This window comes from Dermacentor andersoni, chromosome 4, assembly GCF_023375885.2.
Source record: "Dermacentor andersoni chromosome 4, qqDerAnde1_hic_scaffold, whole genome shotgun sequence".
In the NCBI taxonomy this organism is placed as follows: Eukaryota; Metazoa; Arthropoda; class Arachnida; order Ixodida; family Ixodidae; genus Dermacentor; species Dermacentor andersoni.
The window spans coordinates 83,336,865-83,356,450 of record NC_092817.1 but is presented as its reverse complement, the minus strand read 5'-3'; the positions used below and the strand labels follow the sequence as shown (position 1 = coordinate 83,356,450).

General features: G+C 45.3%; 1 long non-coding RNA gene across 2 annotated transcripts; it reads left to right on the top strand.

Moving 5' to 3' along the window:
* Positions 1 to 2,261: 2,261 nt before the first annotated feature.
* LOC140217350 (uncharacterized) lies at positions 2,262 to 17,817 on the top strand. Of its 2 annotated transcripts, XR_011893871.1 has the most exons (3): positions 2,262 to 3,418; positions 7,635 to 7,735; positions 17,472 to 17,817. It is a non-coding gene; the product is annotated as an uncharacterized lncRNA (long non-coding RNA). The 2 variants fall into 2 exon arrangements; XR_011893870.1 differs by lacking the exon at positions 7,635 to 7,735.
* The last annotated feature ends 1,769 nt before the right edge of the window (positions 17,818 to 19,586 follow it).

The following is a 19,586-nucleotide window of genomic DNA, read 5'->3' as shown; positions in this document are numbered from 1 at the left end:
GGTGTGTGCAAAGAGCAATTTAGATGCGCGTGTGACGAATGTGTATGCACAAATAGCACGACCACGAACGAAGGTGGAACATCGCGTTTTGGCGTGCCCAAGCAGCACGACCACGAACGAAGCGATGCAAGGTGGAACAGCGCGTTTTGCGCAATCTAGTTGTGTGTGTGTGCGTGGCGCGTTTGTGGTGTGCAAAGAGCACGACGACGATCGTCTTCTAACTGCGCCAGAGCAAACCGATTGTTGGATTCTGCATAGGTATTGAACGGGCGTTCAACCTAGAGAAACACGGGATTGCGACGCGACTATAGCCGCGATGTATAGCACTGTACGTACGTAAGTTTACAGCACCGACTTTTAATTCGGAGTGAATAAGGGACACGCCACGAGTGATTTGTATGTGGAGGTTAACTCATACGTGCATTAATTAGCGGCGGTATAGAAAAAAAAAAGGGGGGGGGGGGGCGGAGGGCGGCGGGGATTGCTGAGACAGGTGCTCGAAAGCGTTTCCACGCATGTTTTGTCGGTGTACTCGATGAACTAAATGCCGCTTTGAAGAAATTGTGACGAAATGTTGGCATGTGCGTAGTGGCACAGTTTGAAATGTGTCGCAGAGTAAATCCGAAAAGAACCGAAGCGTACCATGTGTAAGAAATGTGGGAAAACTACAGCTGCAAGCTTATGTTATGCAGCATTGACCGATGTCGAGATATTGTTCTCATGAATGTAGCATCCATCGCCTTTGTACGCATGTGCTGGTTTCGGCGCACTATCATCGAGGCATTGATCAAGGTTATTAAAATTGTACCCGCAACGAGCGCGTCGCCCTGGTTTCGATTTCGGTTCTCGCTGCTATTCGTGATAATAAACAGTTTGTAAATTGTTCTTTTTGTTGGCGATTCTCTGGACAAGGGACGAAAACAAAAACTGGCAATGAAAGTAAGCATCACGTAGAATATTTTAAACGAAAAACTGTTTCAACATTCTTTAATGCAACTCTAATTCTAAGGCTGTAAGCGCCACCTATTTCCGGTAGTCAAAATGTGCCATGGCGGCTTCCTGTCAATTGGATGTGTGCGTAGCATGGGAGCTTCAATGGTACATCTCAGCTTTTTTTGGTTATCCCCAGCTGTTCCTTATATTTCCGCGTAATAACTCTTTCTTGTACCCAATACAATACCGAATAGGGATCGTATAAAAGCTCAGAGGCTGCACCTGTCATTCACATAGACAGGTAAGGTAGCTGTTCGCGACCACTTTCAACTCATCTGGGACGTACATAATTTTTTGTGTAATTTATGCATGCTTAGGCATCATTTTTCACGCCGCCTGAAGTTCTCGCTGAAAGTACGCTTTAAATGCACTGCACGCTTTAAATTGACACCCATCTGTAACGTGTTTCAGCCGTTATTTATAGCCCATATTTTGCGGACTACGATTTTAAACTCATGCGCACTACCGCCCGTTTGTTCTGTTGCGCTCGCGATATCAATGTTTTTAGATCCAGAAGGCTGCTTCCGCATGAAAAAAGAGACTCGCCGTGTTAGATTGTACACATGGAAAGCGAACGCTGCGACACGTTCTTTAATTGGCCGACTGTTGCAAGCGGTGGCATCATTGCCGTCGTCGAAGTGTATATACAGGCACACTATAATAGAGACATACGTATTTACAGTGCCAAATGAACAATTTGGTGTTTCGTCCCTTGGCGCTCTCCTGCTCGGCCTGACAGGCAGGTGTCACGCAGTGCGTAGCACTGAAAGCGCTTGAGCATACCGCGAAATCTACGCGAGCGTTTTTATAGACAAATGCTCGAAGATTTCTATCACCAGCTGCCACTTGAAAGTGCGTTTAGCTAGCAAGCCAGCAGTAGTGTCTGCGCTTTCAAGCATACACTTGATAATACGAAGATAATGAGACAAAGTGTAAACACATGAATGACAGATTCAATATTTCTTGACACTCGTAAATCTTCAAACCTGCCAGTTGTTCGGTAGTGCGTGAAAAAGTGGAATTTTGTGATGTTTAAAAGCAGACATTGGGTCATCCAAACGTGGCTTTGCCTAGGCCGTCGCATTGTATGAATGAATTATCAAATGCATGGGCATTGGAGCAATGAGGTGATGTAGCTGAAAAATGCACCTTTGTTCTCTTTTCACTTTGCCTCATGGTATTCTGTCTCAAGTTTAGCTATTGTCAAAGCAGCAATTTCGACTGACACAGCAACGCTCATCTGAATGGCATCTGTCAATGTCGTAAGTTGTCATTGCTCCTTTCAGCACATATGTTACATGGTCTTTTACATCTTCAGTACGACCTAAATGTGTTTCACAGCTGTGATTGCCTCAGTGCATATAGAAGCAACGAAGTGATCCCAAATACTTTTGCAGAATAACTGAAATGTGGGCAAGTTCATTCGGATTCATGATTATGGCAGATTTGAACCCAACACTGTGTAACACTACTACACAGACTGGCGTTTCGGGTAGTGGAGACAAGATTCCTATTAAAACCTCGTTGAGATTTGACAAACTGTTAGCTAGGTGGGATAAAGTAATTGTGATTCAGAATGGTAGCCTCAACATTGAGCACAAGGCAAGAGGTGAGTTTTTTATTGTGATCATTTTCTACAAGCATGCACATTAGCGTTACAGTAGTACGAGCATCTTTGTAGCACATCCTTCCCTGTATAGAAAGGGTCATGTTGCTTACTGCTTAGCTGATGTTATGCATTGTCCACTTCTATGGTGTTGATGTCCAGGATCTCTACAAAACGGAACCTCTTTGCTACAGTCGTGTGGCTGCTTGTGTTCTTCTCCCCTAGCCAGAGGCATGAAGGGGGGTTCACGGTCACTGACCAAGTCTCATGTATAACCCGACGTTTCGGAACTACACACGGGTTCCTCGTTCACTGAGTTGGACAGGAAATCGTCGTCACCTATGTAGCCAGCATGTGACGTAATGAACATGCGTAAATGGCAGGCATAGTCCCTGGTGTCTGGTTCATCGTAGCTGACGTCAATTGAACGATTAGCGATTCTAGCAGCCGCCGGGATGACATGTTCTTTTCTTTGGCAACAACAGTGGCATTGTCTCAGTCAATCTTGTGACTATGTTCCTGCGCATGCTCGGCAAATAATAGTCGTGTGACTATTATTTCTTAGATCATGTTTTTTTTTTTTTCGTTTCCATGCCTGACCAGCCGAACTTTCATCGAATCCTAGATTATGCAGCCAGAGGCAGTGGCACTCGTTGTGTCCTGTTTGAGATGACTGGTCTTTTTGTCCGTGTCTATCCACTATCACCTGGGCTTATCTCCTGGCTGCTGAAGTGTGCCTGCATTTTCCAGGTCAACTACTCGGACATTAATGTCTGGATACAAATTGGGTAGATCTTGTATGCCATGCCCAACATCAGAGTAAGTTTTCTGTTTCTGCCAGCACTTTTGCTCATGCACTTACATTTCCCTCCGGTCCGGGAGTTGTGGAAAGAAGCTGTCTGCAGTAGCTGGAAGTGTAGTCCTAAGCCTTTGGCTCGTAAGCATTTGCACTAGCGAGGAGCTATGTTTCAGAAGGCTCAGTCTATAATCGTGTGTCTTGTAGGCATCACCTGACGCCTCAAGGGAGTTCTTGGATAAGTTTACGGTGGCTTCTGTGAGACCATTGCGCTGTTGGTAGCGTGGACTGCACGCCATTTGTTGGAATTCTTATGAATTGTGCAAACAGCGAGCTGCGCCCTTTTGCAAGCTACAGTTTGTTGCGGTTCACGACCACTACACTATTGCACACCTTGTGAAAACAAAGAGGCATTAAGTCGCAACCACAGGTCCTGTCAAACTAGCCAGTACTAGCTCAGGATACCCTTACTAGTATTTTGTGACGATGAGCCACCACACCCCTCCAATAGAAAATATGTCCATAGTGAACTTCTGTAACAGCTTTTCTCAGAATCCTAATTGCAGGAGTGTCACCCTTCTCTTAGCCCTGTGGTGCTAGCATGTACGACATGACTTGAAGACATTTGCTGTTTGTATGTATTTATGATGCAGTACTTTGACGTCTTGCTAGGCATTTATTGATTCCAAAGTGGCCTTCAAGTGAGAAGTGCTGGGTGGGTAAGCTCCTGTAGCTTCTTGGGCGCGATGGTTTTATTGCCAAAATATCAACATGTCTTGGACTACATTGTCCTTGTAAAGCCAGAATTCTTTCAGAGTTTGCAACACCTTGTCCAGCTCTTTCGAGTGAAAATGCAAAGTTGGCAGCAGCATTAATCTAGCACTTGTTCTTTCTTCAGTTCTTGTAAAGAAAGTGGGGAGAGGCAGCATGCATAGCCTTCAATCTTGGTAGGCCCTTGTGGTGCCTGTTATTCTCCTTCACATGAGAACTTCACAGTGTATCAGCTGCGGGAAAGTCTTTGCCTAAGATGTACATTATGCCTCATAATGTATCAATCATGTGCACACTTTATAAATTGGGAAACAGATTGTTGCCCCATTTATAGAATTTATGTCGAGCTTGCAAGAAAGAAAGCACTTCTTTCTATATCTGGGCATAGCCAGGCATTCTGTCTCTGCTAAATATCTTGAGGCGTATCTAGTAACCATGGTAGAGTGTATAAGCGCGACTGGACGAGGACGAAGAAAGAAACAGATACACAGACACAGCGCTTCACTTTCAACTATAGATTTTATTTTCGCACGCGTCGATAAATATATACCGTGCAAGCGGAAACAAACGTGACAGCAAAAAAAAGAACATTGAGTGGTACATTTCGTTGAACCGGACACGTGTGCAAGACAATGGAAAAAAAGAAAAAACATGTACTACAATCGTCACAAAGACAGACCAAGGAATCGTATCTCCTTTTCCGATAGTGACACCGAAGGCTTGCTTACGCACTTTTGCTATCTCTTAGGCCTCTACAATCTCCCTCGTCATCCTGCTATGAGCCTTATACAGAACGGAAGTGCTTTCAAACATGGGCTTGCAGGAACAATCTCGGCAGTGAATACCCAAATGGCCCGAGATTACCTTAGTGACGTTGTATTGATGCTCCTTTAATCTCTCGTTGATGCATCTGCCGGTTTGACCAATGTACGTACTTCCGCATGAAAGTGGGATGGCATAGACAACGTTATGAGTACAGGTTACAAATTGTTTGCGATGTTGGGTAGAACATGAGTGCCTTTTGTTATTTTCTGTGTTAACCTGTTTGCACAGCTTCTGTAGACGCTCAGGGGCAGAGAAAACCACGTCCACTCCCGATTTCGCCGCTATTCTTCTGAGATTATGTGAAATGTACCACTCAACGAAATGTACCACTCAATGTTCTTTTTTTGCTGTTACGTTTGTTTCCGCTCGCACGGTATACATTTATCGATGCGTGCGAAAATAAAATCTATAGTTGAAAGTGAAGTGCTGTGTCTGTGTATCTGTTTCTTTCTTCGTCCTCGTCCAGTCGCGCTTATACACTCTACCATGGATTCTAACCAACTAGCCCGCCAACGTGTTTGACACGTCACTTGCGGAAGGCCGAGTCCCTGATGACTGGCTTACGGCAAAGGTTATACCTGTGCACAAATCTGGAGATAAACAGATCATTGAAAATTATCGTCCGATATCGTTGACCTGCGTTTGCTGCAAGCTCCTAGAACATGTTGTAGCGAAGTCAATTTACACGTACATCGAAAATGCGAACTCATTTTTTCCCAAACAACACGGATTCCGACAGCGCCTTTCCACAACAACACAGCTTCTTGAAACAATCCATGACTTTGCCAGCACATTAAACAATAAGAAACAGATAGATGCCATCTGTCTTGATCTGTCGAAAGCATTCGACAGAGTGGCACATGCAGAATTGATTGTGAAATTGACTTATATGGGAATAAACGCGAAAATAGTAAAATGGATAAGCGCGTACCTCCGGGGCAGAACCCAATACGTAGAAGTGGAACACATTAAATCAAAGCCGTTGAACGTAACGTCTGGTGTCCCACAAGGGTCTGTGTTAGGTCCTGTACTATTTTTAGTTTATATTAATGACATTTCCTCTGCAATTGACGAAGGTATCACGGTGCGACTTTTTGCCAATGATTGCTTACTATACAAAGAAATTAATAGCACAGAAGATCAGACATTACTCAGTGACGCTCTTAGGGCTATAGAAGAATGGTGTGACAAATGGAAAATGAAAATAAATGAGAGTAAAACTGTTGTATTGCGCATGACGAATAAAATACATCATATTTTTGATTTTAATTACACAGTGAATTCTTCGGCGCTTTCCTCAGTTGACGTGCTCAAATACTCAGGCATACATATATCCGCAAACTTAAGCTGGTCGAACCATGTTACAAAAATATGCCAAACTGCGGAAAAGAAGCTTTGGTTCTTGCGACGAAAATTGCAGTTAGCCTCACAGTCAGTAAAACTAACAGCTTATTTAACGTACGTTCGACCCACGTTAGAATAGGCCAGCATAATCTGGGGCCCTTATTAGTCGGGGTTAATTGAGAGACTGGAAAGAGTTCGACGAGCAGCAAGGTTTATTCTATCGCGTTATGCTCGCACAGATTCAGTCTCCGAAATGCTCGGTTTGCTGAACTTGCCTACGCTCGCGGAACGCAGGCGCATAGCTAGGTTAAAATTCTTTTTTCTTCTCACTAAAAACGCATTCAACATCAACAGCGAACAATATTTGATAGCACGACAAGGTAGAACACTACGGAAAAGCAAATATAATACTTTTCAAATACCTCAGATGCACATTAACACTTACGCATTTTCCTTCTTTCCAAGAACCATTAAAGAATGAAATGAATTACCGGTGTCCACGCGAGAAAGCATCAATGCGGAAGAATTTGAGAAAAACTTAAAGCAACATTGAAAGATTCACGCACGTATACGTGCTTTTTCTCTTTTTTTTTGGAGGGAGGGGGTGTATGACCTCGTTTATTAACACTGCATTTATAATCATATCAATAGGAGTATCTGTAGAATATTTCGCTTATCTATATTCTTTGTTCACTTATGTTCACCTATTAAAACACTATTCATGTACTGCCTTCATGTACTGTACTAATTGCCGAAATACTGCTATTTACTTGTTTTATTTTTGTGCTATATGTATTATTTCAATACCATGTATTGTACTAATTGTTGAAGTGCTGCTTTGACCCACCCGGTAACGGCCGACAGGCCAACAGTATGAGTAAATAAAAAAAACAAAACACGTATCTAGTAATATGTTGCCCATCGTCTTGCTTTTGGCTGAGCACTGCAACTAGACCACAGCACAAAGCATCAGCTGTGATTAGCAGCTGGTCTCTCATTTTGAGGAGCACCAGCCAAGCACTGGATCTGAAGAAAGTATTTCTTTCCATTTTGAGAATTCTGGAACCTGTGTGGGTTCCAGACAAACCATGCTTTGAAAACAGCATGCTGGACAATGGCTGTAGTGTTTGTCATGTTAGGAGCAAATGAACCTAGATAGGTGGTCATGCCCATTAGCAGCAGTAGTTCTGGAGGATGGTCTTGGCATGTCTGTGACGACTTTGAGCTTGTTTTCGTTCATGTGCCCCAAGTAGGATATTATTGCGATGCCAAACTTACATTTCTCTTTGTGGATGGCAGCTCTTGCACAGTGGGTGCCCTCAAATGTACTGCAGAGTTCGTTGTGTTGCTGTTTAGTTGAGCACCAACTGATAACCTCGACCATATGGCAAGCAACACATGTAAGTTCTGGATGAATATCATTCATATACCATTGTGTTTGATCTGGGGCACACCAGATACCAAATCGCATGAGCAGTTATAGCGAAACCAACGGAACGGTGCTGTATAGGTGGTCAAGAACTTCCTGTAATTTCTCACGGATTTGCCAAAACCCTGAATTTGGGCATCAATTTTTCATACACCAAGCTGTGACTCGTAGTATCTGAAGGGTATGCTCTACTGCAGGAATTGGATATGATGCTCATAGGGCTTGCTTGTTCAGTTTTTGTGTAATCCATAAAAGTGTGGAGTGCTCCTGATGGCTTCGTCACCACTACCATAAACGTGCACCAAGGAGTTGGCTCTGTCATAGCTGTCGTAAAACCAGTCTTAAACCTGGAGAAGTTTGGCTTTCGTCTTCTATAAAGGTAGCCATACAAAACAGTGAAATATTAGTGCACAGGACACAGGCTCCAGTTTCAACATTGTCATGCAAGCTGCGCAAAGTATTTGAGGATGCGGCTTTGAATCTGCACAACCATTAACATTCTCAATCTGTCTAAGCACTCGACTTCAGCTTCACCATCACCTCTGTGACCTATTTAGCAAATTTATTTGGAAATAGCAGCATTCTGCCTGATGCACGAGATGGAACTTTATGTTGTGCTAGTCGCCTTACACACTGACCACTGTAACTTGGAGGTCACCACCTTCTCGAAATATCACGAACCACATTGTTTTCAGGGTGAGACGAGAAATCGTGTCTAATTATCATGTGACAAAAAGAAATAACTGATGCCTGTGGCAAGGTGCCATTCAAGTGGTTGAGTTCCTCCAGGAGGTAGGGGGTGATACGAGTGAGAACCCTCAAAAGCCAATTATGGCCTTAGCCAAGCAGCCCCAGGTGACATAGTAAAGCTTTTTGGGCACAATGTCATTAGGCACCACCCTATATAATTTATTTGCTTCCACAACATCTTCATGGCTCACGAGTGTCCGGTGGTAAATTTCTGAAGCCACATCAACCTCGATGTAGCATCCCTAATTCCAAATACTTCAATCTGCATGCCACTATGTATGGTGGGGGTTACTGGGAAGGAGAATAACGAACAGCTACACATAGATAAAAACTCCCTAAAGGCTGTTATTGTGGAAGCACTGCCCAACATCAACACACGCTATATGATACAATGTTGCTGCTATCAAAGATGAATTCAGTCAGTAATTGAGGATGAAGATGGTTTTACTCAATAGCCTTATAAAAAATGGTAAAAGAAAGCTAATAAATTTGGAACTCATGTTTCGAATCTTGTCTGAAAAAAAAAAATCATTAGTATGTCTTCAAATATCTCACGCAGCCGGTAATACTGTTCTACTTCTTCATGACCTTCAGGTATGCTAGAGAACTCTTTCTCATCATTGGGCTAAAAAATGTAGTTGAGCAAAAGGAGTAGACCTAGGTGGCTGACAGGATGGCTCTTCTTTAAGTGCTTTGCGTAGAAGAAAAAAGCATGCAAACATGGGCACTAACATGGGCATGCACTGTAATGGGCACTAACTGTTAGGGATGAAACATGAAAAACCCTAAGGAAAACATTTAGGTTTGGTGGATATGTAGAAAATACACAGAGACTAAAGACAGTGAAGGACAACGAAAAATGTTGGTGTAAGCTTCTTCACCAATGCGTTTGTTGCCTGTAGACAACACCAGGCAGAACTCGGAAAGCGACCTTCACCCCAAGTCGACGTCAATTCTGCGTGCAATTTGTGCATATTGACACAAAGGTGTGGGGCTCCTGCATTGTAGAACAGCGCGCGCAAAGGTCGGCGCCACGAAAGATGATGAAGTGCGTAAGTTGCACGCTCTTGTTCTGCCCCGCTATTAAAGAGAAGCATACATTTTGCAAGACTCCGTCTCCAATCTACGTTAAATTTTTCTGGTGAAGGTGTGGGGTACGTGCTACCACTCCCAGATCGAACACCGTCTACAAGCCCAGTACAAAGTCCGGTCGAGCTGACTCCTGTGCAGGTACGGAAAGCTGCCGACTTCAAGGACTGCCGCCTGAGCACGAGCCTCTACGCAGTCAAGTCGGATGGATGAATACGTTGGTTCCACCTTCTTTCTCGACCGCCCCGACCGAGGTCGTCCTGAACCAGCCGCGAATCCCCACGTCCTTCCATGGGGACACCTTTGAGGATGTAGAGGACTGGCTCGATCACTTTGAGCGTGTCGCAGAATTCAACGGCTGGACTACAGAGCGCAAGCTACGCAACGCCTACTTTGCCCTCAAGGACTATGCACGGACCTAGTTTGAGAACCGTGAGGCAGGGCCCTATCGACATGGGACGAATTCCGACGGCAGCTAATCGGCACATACGCCAGCCTCGATCGCAAGGAGCGAGCTGAATCTGCAATTCAGGCGAGAGTACAGAGGCCGAACGAAAGCATTGCAATGTTTCTCAAAGATATGTGCCGACTTTTCCGACGCACGGATCCGTCCATGCCGGAAGAAAAGAAGCAAAGGAATTTGATGCGCAGTGTCGAGCAAGAATTATTCGGTGCCCTAATACGCAACCCACCAAATATTGTTGCAGAGTTTATCGCGGAAGCCGTATCGATGGAAAAGGCACTGCAGCGGCGAACAAGGCAGAACCGCGACGTGTCGACCCTATCGCGTGACTCTCGCTATATCCCTGGACAATATCAATGCCTTGTGGGAGCTCATTAGGCTTATCGTTCGGGAAGAGCTTCAAAAGCTTCAGGTTTCTCCAGCATCAGTACAGCGACCTGCTCTGGCTGAGGTCGTCCGGGAGGAAATCAGGCAGGCAGTCCAAGTCCCAGAGCGAAGTGAGACACCACAGCACAAGGTACGGAAGCCACAACCTCGCATGTCGTATACGGAAGCTGCACAAAGTTCGTTGTCCCTGATTTTTCGCGAGGTGAGCGACGTCCTGAACCTTCTTGGTGTGCGCGCTGTTGAACAAGCCACTCGCCTCGTTGCACGCCATTCATGGCTGAAACACACCCACCTTGCAAGAGCGACGTGTGGCGCTCCGCAGACCGGAGGCCCTTGTGTTTTCATTGCGGTGAAGCCGATCACCTCTACAGAGCGTGTCCCTACCAACGAGCTGGGCTCCGTCAATTTTCACTGAATGCGCCCTGTAGATTGAAGCATACCTCGCGGATGCCTGGACCTCGTTTGCCCCATGATTCCGTGAACCCCGGTAACCGTCATCCGCCCGAAACAGGTCTTCCAGCCCCTATTCAAGCTGAGAGCAACAAGACGTCACTCACTCAGCCCAGCCTCCCGGGAAAACTGAGTCCAGCGACCTGCGGAGGTGAGGTCGCTGATGTTGCGAACGCTGAAGATCCTCCACTGCAACGACCGCTATACGAAGTAATTTAGACGCAGAGAAGGCAGTGTAGTTCCGTGTCAGTATCCTGCGACGTACCAGTTACCACAGATGACCGCGAGGTCATGGCGTTAATCGACACGGGTGCGGACACGTCTGTTATGAGCCAGAATCTCGCGCGTATACTGAACGAAGTTTCAACGCAATGGACCGAAACTCAGATTCGTACTGTAGGAGGGCATCTCATAACTCCAATGGTCCGGTGCACGGCACGAGTCAACATTCGGGGCTTCACATACATCGGCGACTTCGTCAATCTTCCTGAATGTTCAAAGGACCTTATACTTGGCATGGATTTCCTTCAGGCAGACGGTGCCATTATCGACCTGCAAGAGTCTAAGAGTCAGCTTCACTACTACGCAAGCCATAGTGAACAGTAATGACAACGACCGTGACATCACGCTTCGCGTAACTGACGATCACATCATGTTGCCACCCAAGAGCAGCGTGCTTACCCTTGTCCAATGCAACATGGAGGATGCCGCCGAAGGAATTGCTGAGGCAAACATGCCCCTGCTTCTTGAACACCACATTTGTATAGCCAGAGGGTTTCTTCAGGTGCAAAACAAATATTCAGTTGTTTTGCTAACAAACTTTAGCAACGAGTATCGGCATGTACCGCGAGGAACGACATGGCTGAACTGAGCTCATTTCTTCACGAAATCACTAATGTTACTGACATTGCCACATTGGAAACCGCATCGTCTCAGCAATCTGGGTTCCCCAGCCTAAAAGAACGGATTCACGTTAACGCCGCTCTGCCAGGCCATCAGAAAGACCGTCTACTGAGTCTCGCGAATGAATTTGTGGACTGTTTTTCAACGTCATCCAAAGTGCGGCGCAAGTCCATCACAAAGCACCGCATTATTACCGACGAGTCTGCACGTCCTGTCCGTCAGCATCCTTACAGAGGGTCTCCAGTGGAAAGGGAAGCGATCAAGCATCAGGTGAAAGAGATGCTCCAAGACGACGTGATCCAGCCATCCACCAGCCCGTGGGCCTCCCCTGTAGTGTTAGAAAGAAAGACAACACACTATGCTTCTGTGGAGATTACAGAAAGTTGAACCGTGTCACCAAGCGTGATGTTTATTCATTGCCACGCATTGACGATGCATTGGATAGTCTACAACATGCCAAGTTTTTTTCTTCGTTGGATCTTAAATCAGGATATTGGCAAATCGAAGTTGATGAACAGGGTCGTGAAAAAACAGCAGTTGTGGCACCTGATGGGCTTTATGAGTTCAAAGTTCTCCCTGTCGGTCTCTGTTCCGCACCTGCCACCTTTCAGCGGACGATGGATACCGTGCTTGCTGAACTGAAATGGCAAACCTGCCTCGTATACTTGGACGATGTCATTGTGTTCTCGAGCACGTTTGACGAACATTTCGCATTACTCGAGGGTGTCCTCACTGCGATCCATACTGCCGGCCTCACCATCAAGCCTGAAAAATGCTACTTCGGGTTCCAAGAGCTCAAATTTTTTGGCCATGTCGTTGGTCCTCAAGGCGTCCGACCAGACCCCGACAAGTTAGCTGCCGTCGCTGAGTTTTCACCGCCCACAGACAAGAAGGCTGTCCAACGCTTCCTTAGTTTGTGCGCATATTATGGGCGCTTCGTCAAGGGCTTCTCAAGAATTGCTGTGCCTCTGACAGGGCTTACGTGCGATGATGCGCCTTTCATTTGGGCGGACGAGCAGCAGCAGTCGTTCAATGAATTGCGCAAGCGTTTGCAAGAGGCCCCGATACTTGCTCATTTCAACGAAGACGCTGACACTGAAATCCATACTGATGCCAGCAATGCGAGTCTCGGCGCTTGTGCAGTGGCAAGCTGGTGCGGAACGCCCCGTTGCTTATGCAAGCCGCAGTCTCACCAAGGCTGAGAAAAACTACTCAACCACATGAAAAAGAATGCTTAGCGGTTGTGTGGGCAATTGGTAAATTCCGACCCTACTTGTACGGTAGACCCTTTAACGCTGTCAGCGATCAACCACGCCCTGTGCTGGCTTGCCAACCTCAAGGATCCTTCAGGCAAACTAGCCCATTGGAGCCTTCGCTTACAAGAGTATGATATTACAGTTGTCTACCGATATGGCAGGAAGCACAGTGACGCTGACTGTTTGTCCTGTGCACCACTCCCTACGACCTCATTGGACCCTGACCATGACTTGCCATTTGTCGCCGCATTAGTTATCAACGCCATAAAGATGGCTGAGCACCAGCGCACTGACGCTGAGCTGCTGCCGCGGATCGAACACCTCCAAGGAGTTGAAGGTGTTTTACCCTGCTTGCTCATGCGCGGCTTATCATCATACTACTTGCACAACAACGTCCTTTACAGGAAAAATGGCGGAAGCGGCCCCAATACGTACTTCCTTGTTGTGCCATCGGCGCAACGCCACGACATCTTGCGAGCCTGCCATCATGAGCCATGCGCGGGACACCTGGGATTCGCCAAGACTTTAGGCAAGGATACGACAGAAGTATTACTGGCCCCGGCTTTATTCTTCTGTGCAACGGTACATGAAGACCTGCCATGATTGTCAGCGCCGCAAGAAAGCACCTGTTAAACCGACTGGCTTTCTCCATACTGTGGACCTTCCTCAAGCACCGTTCCAACAAATAGGAATGGATCTACTTGGGCCATTCCCAGTGACCTCTTCGCGCAACACATGGATAGTCGTCGCTACCGATTACTTAACCTGGTACGCCGAAACCGAAGCTATTTCGCAAGTAATTTTATATGAAGTGGCCAAGTTCTTTGCACGCCACATCGTCCTACGACATGGTGCACCGTCTGTTTTCATCACTGACCGCGGTACAGCATTTACAGTGGAACTTATGCAGGATGTTCTCCAGCTGATGCATAGCTCTCACCGCAAGAACACTGCATATCACCCTCAAACCAATGGATTAATGGAACGTCTGAACAGAACACTGGCTGATATGCTCTCCACGTATGTCGACGAGAGCACAAGACGTGGGACGCGATCTTACCCTATGTGAATTTCAGGTATAACGCTGCTGTACAGGAGACTACACAGTTTACGCTGTTCCAACTTGTATATGGGCGCCACGTCAGGTCAACACTTGACGCCATGCTACCTATGGCTGATAATAGCCCGACCAGCGAACACGTAGAAGAGTTCGTACAAAGAGCCGAAGAGGCACGCCAGCTTGCTTGGCATCGTATCCGGAGCCAACAGCATACCGCCACCCTTCGATACAACCAGGGTCGACGCGACATCAATTACAATACCGGCGGCTGCGTGTGGGTCTGATCGCCCGTCCGCCACTGTGGACTCTCAGAAAAGTTGATCCGCCGGTATTTTGGTCCCTACAAGGTTACACGCCGCCTCAGTGACGTGACCTACGAAGTGGTCCCCTGCAGTTCTGACCTCAGTTCACTCCGTCGTCGTCTTCCCGCTGAAGCTGTTCGTGTAGTGCGCATGAAAGCATACTATGCGCATACCTGAATGCTGAGATGCACCTGAGGAGCTCCATTTCTTATGTAGCTGAAAGAACTTTTTGACGCAACCGCGACTGTCGCTCTTCTCATGGGAGGCAATTGACACAAAGATGTGGGGCTCCCGCACCGCAGGACGGCGCGCGCAAAGGTCGGTGCCACTAAAAACGGATGAAGTGCGTAAGCTGCACGCTCTTGTTCTGGCCCGCCATTAAAGAGAAGCGTATATTTTACAAGACTCTGTCTCCAATCTACGTTACAATGTAGTCGTTGTCGGGTGTACAATTAAGCTTTATATTGCGTGTTTTACACATTACTCATCTGATGCCTTAGCAGCGAAGGTTTTTCCTCTGCCTTTATTGTAAAAAAATGTTTGGGAAGTGCCCACGTACATCTGCTTTTTTTTTTTTTTGTGCGTGGCACATGTGCTGTTGGCCTGGAACTGATTCACAATAGTATTACCAGCCATAGCGTTCAGGGCCCCGTGTTGCTGAAAATCCAGCAGTGGTGTTGGCGACCTTTTCCATATGAGAAAATTAATCCCGAACCATGCATCCCGATTGATACAGGCCCTCCACGGGGCATATAGGCGTTACTGAACTAATTAAAATTCTTAAAGTAGGATGTGTCAAAAATTCATAAAGTGTGACTTGCACACAACTTTGAGACATGATAGCGTTGGATTGTAATTTGAATATGCGAGAAAACATAATTCTGTTGCGCGGAAACTCAAACACAAACCCCTTTCCCAGCTGCCATTTCAGGTCTGTCTTAGGAGTGGCACGCCCCAGAAAGCTCGCCTTCGTGCATAGCGTTTGCCACCAGCATTTCCAGGGAAACATTACAGAAGCATAAGCTGCAGCTGCCCGGAAGCGTGAGAAGCAGCCAGGGCTCTTTTAATGCTATCGTGTTCCACTCTTAAAGGCGCAGCTTAAGTGTCCTCCAACCTTTTTTTTTTTTCGCTGTTTGGGGACTGCCTTCTTGAAGGCGTTGCTTCGTTTCCTTTCTACTGTAGGGCGAATGCAATATCTGCTTTGAACAACAGCAAAGCCACGTTTTGATTGCACTTGATGCACTGGCGCGGCATCTCTCCTGAACACTATCCAACAGTTCACTATGATGTTATCACTGAAATAGAATACACAGGACACCTTCGTGTACCACTTCATCTACCTCGAAGTAATATGCCATAGCTCTATGATCATATCCTTAACATCCACTACTTTCTTGGATTCATTTCAGATAGCTGGAATGTACAGACTAAAAAAGCTCGGAAGCGCTTGCACTCTTTGGAGAATTTTGTATGAGCATTTTCAGGCTGTTCTGGTGACACTAAAAAATACTGGCTCTCCTGTAATCGAGAGTAGATGTAAGCATGAAATGGCTGCCGACAAAGCAGATTGATTGTAGGTGGTACTAGCCACAATCTTAAAATGGGTGTAGCGCACATTCGCAATGGCACACCCCACCCCACTGCATCACGCAACTGTACACTGGTCCATATGGAAGCAAGTTTCCTGTCAAAGACAGAACCCCATTGCAAGTCTCGTCTCGGTCCACCATATGTGCCGTGGACCTCGCGGACTGCTGGCATTGAAAAGAGCACAAGCAACTGTGTCTCAGTGCCAAAAAATGACAATCAAGTGTACAGTGCCTTGTATCTGCCTCTGAACGTCGCTATTAGAAGTGACAAATAAAACTTCAGCGTACTAAAAGTTACAGCTTGAGTGATATTGTGAGCAAATATTTAGAACTCAGAAGCAATATTTTTTGTAACATGTTTGGGAAGTAACTAGCATATGTATTGCAGTCTTGACTGTTTGCCCGGATGAGCTGGTTTGAGTGCCAGGATAATGGCTCTGGCTTTTGGTTCATTGAAGGTGGCTGACAACAGGAGCTAAAAGCATTTCATGCTTAAAATGTCTGCAGCAGCGGCACTGTTCGGTTAGTCAAGGACCTCATTTCATGGCCCTCATTCTGACACCTTCGAACACTGTTTCTGCCTTTGTAACGCTTCCTAGAATTTATCCTTCAAATTCTTATGTGAAAGAACCATGCATCAATTTTGGCGTATTTCTCAAACTGTACGAGCAGAATTGCTGCTGATTTCATAAATACAACCTGTAAATCGATACAGCAGAATTGTTAGTCGAAATATGTAATCCAAATCAAGGAGCCATTCTCAAGACGATGTTCCCGCTGGCACTGATGCGTGGCATTCCTGGCTTTGGTGAAATCTTTATTCTACATTATAAAGCATGAAACATTCACAGGTGCTCTTCTTTCCTTCTTTTTTGAGCTTTGCTGTTTCAAGGAGCTTTGCCCTTTGAGTGGCAGCAGCCTGGTTGACATAACTTCTGACTCACGTATTTAACATTTTTGCACAGATTGGTCAAGGAGTAGCCAGATTTTGAGAAGTACATCTTTAGCAGAGTCTATAGGTGCTGGCTTTTGGTGTGGAGAGACAAGCAGCTTCATAGCTTCCCTCCTGTCTCTTTTCATTGCGTCAGCAAACTGAAATGAAAACTCTCGAAACAGTATATTTGTTAATGAGGAATCTTTGCAAGGCACATGGTGAAGCACATGCCGATGAATTGCTTCAACCTTTTACATTAAACAAATTATGCCATGTGCTGTCGAGAGGCAAATAAAGCTGTTCGCTTTAAAAATTAACAATAATCTCCACAGTTTGTGAAGTGATTGAGATATTGTTACCCAGTACCTTCAACAAAGATGTTATGGGAAACAGTGCAAGGAACTAGCATACTTACACTAATTGCAGGTATTTGGCAGAGTTGTATGGGAGACAAGATAGCCAACCAATTTTCCTTTAATGCATGTGAGCTTTGTCATCTTCATGGTGTAATGTAATCTTTTCAGGTAGCGGATAAAGAATGTGTGGCAACATGAAATGGCCGTTGACGACACAGGCGAGTAGTGGATGCCACACTTCAGTTCTAATTAAAGTTACATCAGCACAGAGCATGTATGCTACGACCAAGTTGGGTCCATACTTTGGATTACCATGTACAGTGTCACTCTCTTCTGCATTCCAGAAGATGGAAGCCAGTGTTTCTTTGCTGTTGCCATTTCAATTTAGTATATTTTCATGTTTTCATGCTCTGCAAAATACAGCCAGAGGTTGCACAGTCTTGAAATGAAGACTACTTTTTGTGTTTTCAAGATAAAATTTTAGCTATAATAAACGGAATTTCCAAAAAACAAATTTTATGTTTGGCCTGCCTTCTTTTGGGTGATCAGACATGGGAGCCATTGAGGCATCATGGCTCATACGTGCTGCCTTTATGCTTGAGAGGTGTGTGCACAATGCTCCTTGCATGTTGAAAAAAAAAAAATGGAGACCATCCATAATTGGTCTTGGTTTGCTTTCTTAGCCACAAGTGTTATCTGAAAATATAGCTGCTTTTTGTTACTCTTTCTGGCGGTGCGTTTTAGATACATAAAAATTATGATGGACGTGCATGTTCAGTGTGATTGCAGGAACGAAAAACTTTACTGGAAGATCCTTTGCAAGAGATGCAAGTGCTTGCCCATTTCATGAAAAAAAAAGGCTTTGTTTTCATTGTATACAGTAATCTAAGGGTCAGGCAGACTTGGATCACAAAAGCAAAGAGAGAAATTGGTTGACAGAGAAATCCAAAGCCTGCTGACCACATCGTAACTGTCTAGCGCATAGATGACACCTGCACGTTGGCCAACAGCATGGGAAAGGAGAAGGGATGGAAAGATGAAAGAGATTGCCATGAAGCACATGTGGTGAAAAGGAGAATGAAGCAAAAATTCGTAGCATTCAGAAAAAGCTAGATATTCTTGATGCGAAAACTGAAACATTGGACAAATAATTAATAGCGACCTTTATCAAGTCTTACCGCCGTATTCAGCAATACATATTGAAGCTCATGCTTGACTTGATATAAATGACGCATGGTGTGAACGCGCCCAAGATGCTCATTGCGTTACTTTTGGTGTGTTCACGACAGGCGTCATTTAAATCGAGTCAAGCATGGGCTTCAAGTTAAGATGCATTTATGAATACGGGGGTTCGTGTTACGGCATGGTGAGGCTCTCTGGAATGAAGACTTCATGAACTAGAGAATAGATGGGCCCGTGAGAACCTACTTTTACGTCTTATCGCAGACATCTGAATCACAGGAGCAGTCTGAAGCATGTGGTAGGTTTGTGAAGACTTTCCGAGAAACCTGCATGGGTTTTCTCTGTAGCAGTTTGCTACAGTCGGGTGTATGACTCATTTTACATTTCCTGATCACCTTGCATATTTCCGCACAATGCTTTCGTCATTACTGTTCAGTGGCCAGTATTGCCTTTTCAGTGGCACTGAAAAGGCAATACAGGCATGAATGTCAAAAGAGGCACTTGTAGGCAGGATAAATGCAAGATTACCTTGTTTACATGTCCATAGTTAGTGCTTACAAAGAAGCCAGGAAAAAATAAGCATTTCGTCTGAGGTTCCTCTCATTATGAAGCTGTTTACAATGATGAGAGCTAAATACAAAAAGTGTAGTCCTAATGAATGGACACGTTCTCCCAGTTGCAACTCATAGTTTAAGATATTGAGGGACTTCAATCGCACCTCAAATAGAAGTCCATGATCAATAAACAGTGCAGGAAGCCAGTATCACAGTTTTCATTGACAGTGAGTTGGCCCTAGGATATGATCCAGTTTGCATCTTCAATAAAATGGCTATTGATTGGCTACTATTGATCTGTAGCACGCATACAGAACAGCACGCAGTCCCATTTATGCCTTGGGCCTCACTTATACCATGTTAAAATTGTGGAAATACAACAGATTCATAAAACCAGCTCTCTTTATCACCTTATCTTAGGGAGGGACTTGTCAATGTTACAGTGCAGAGCACGAACATTTCCTTAGGAGAAGCCTTCCAGTTATTTATGAATTATATGGTAGAGATTCATTACCTCTTGAAAACTGTTCTGCATAACACTCGTGCT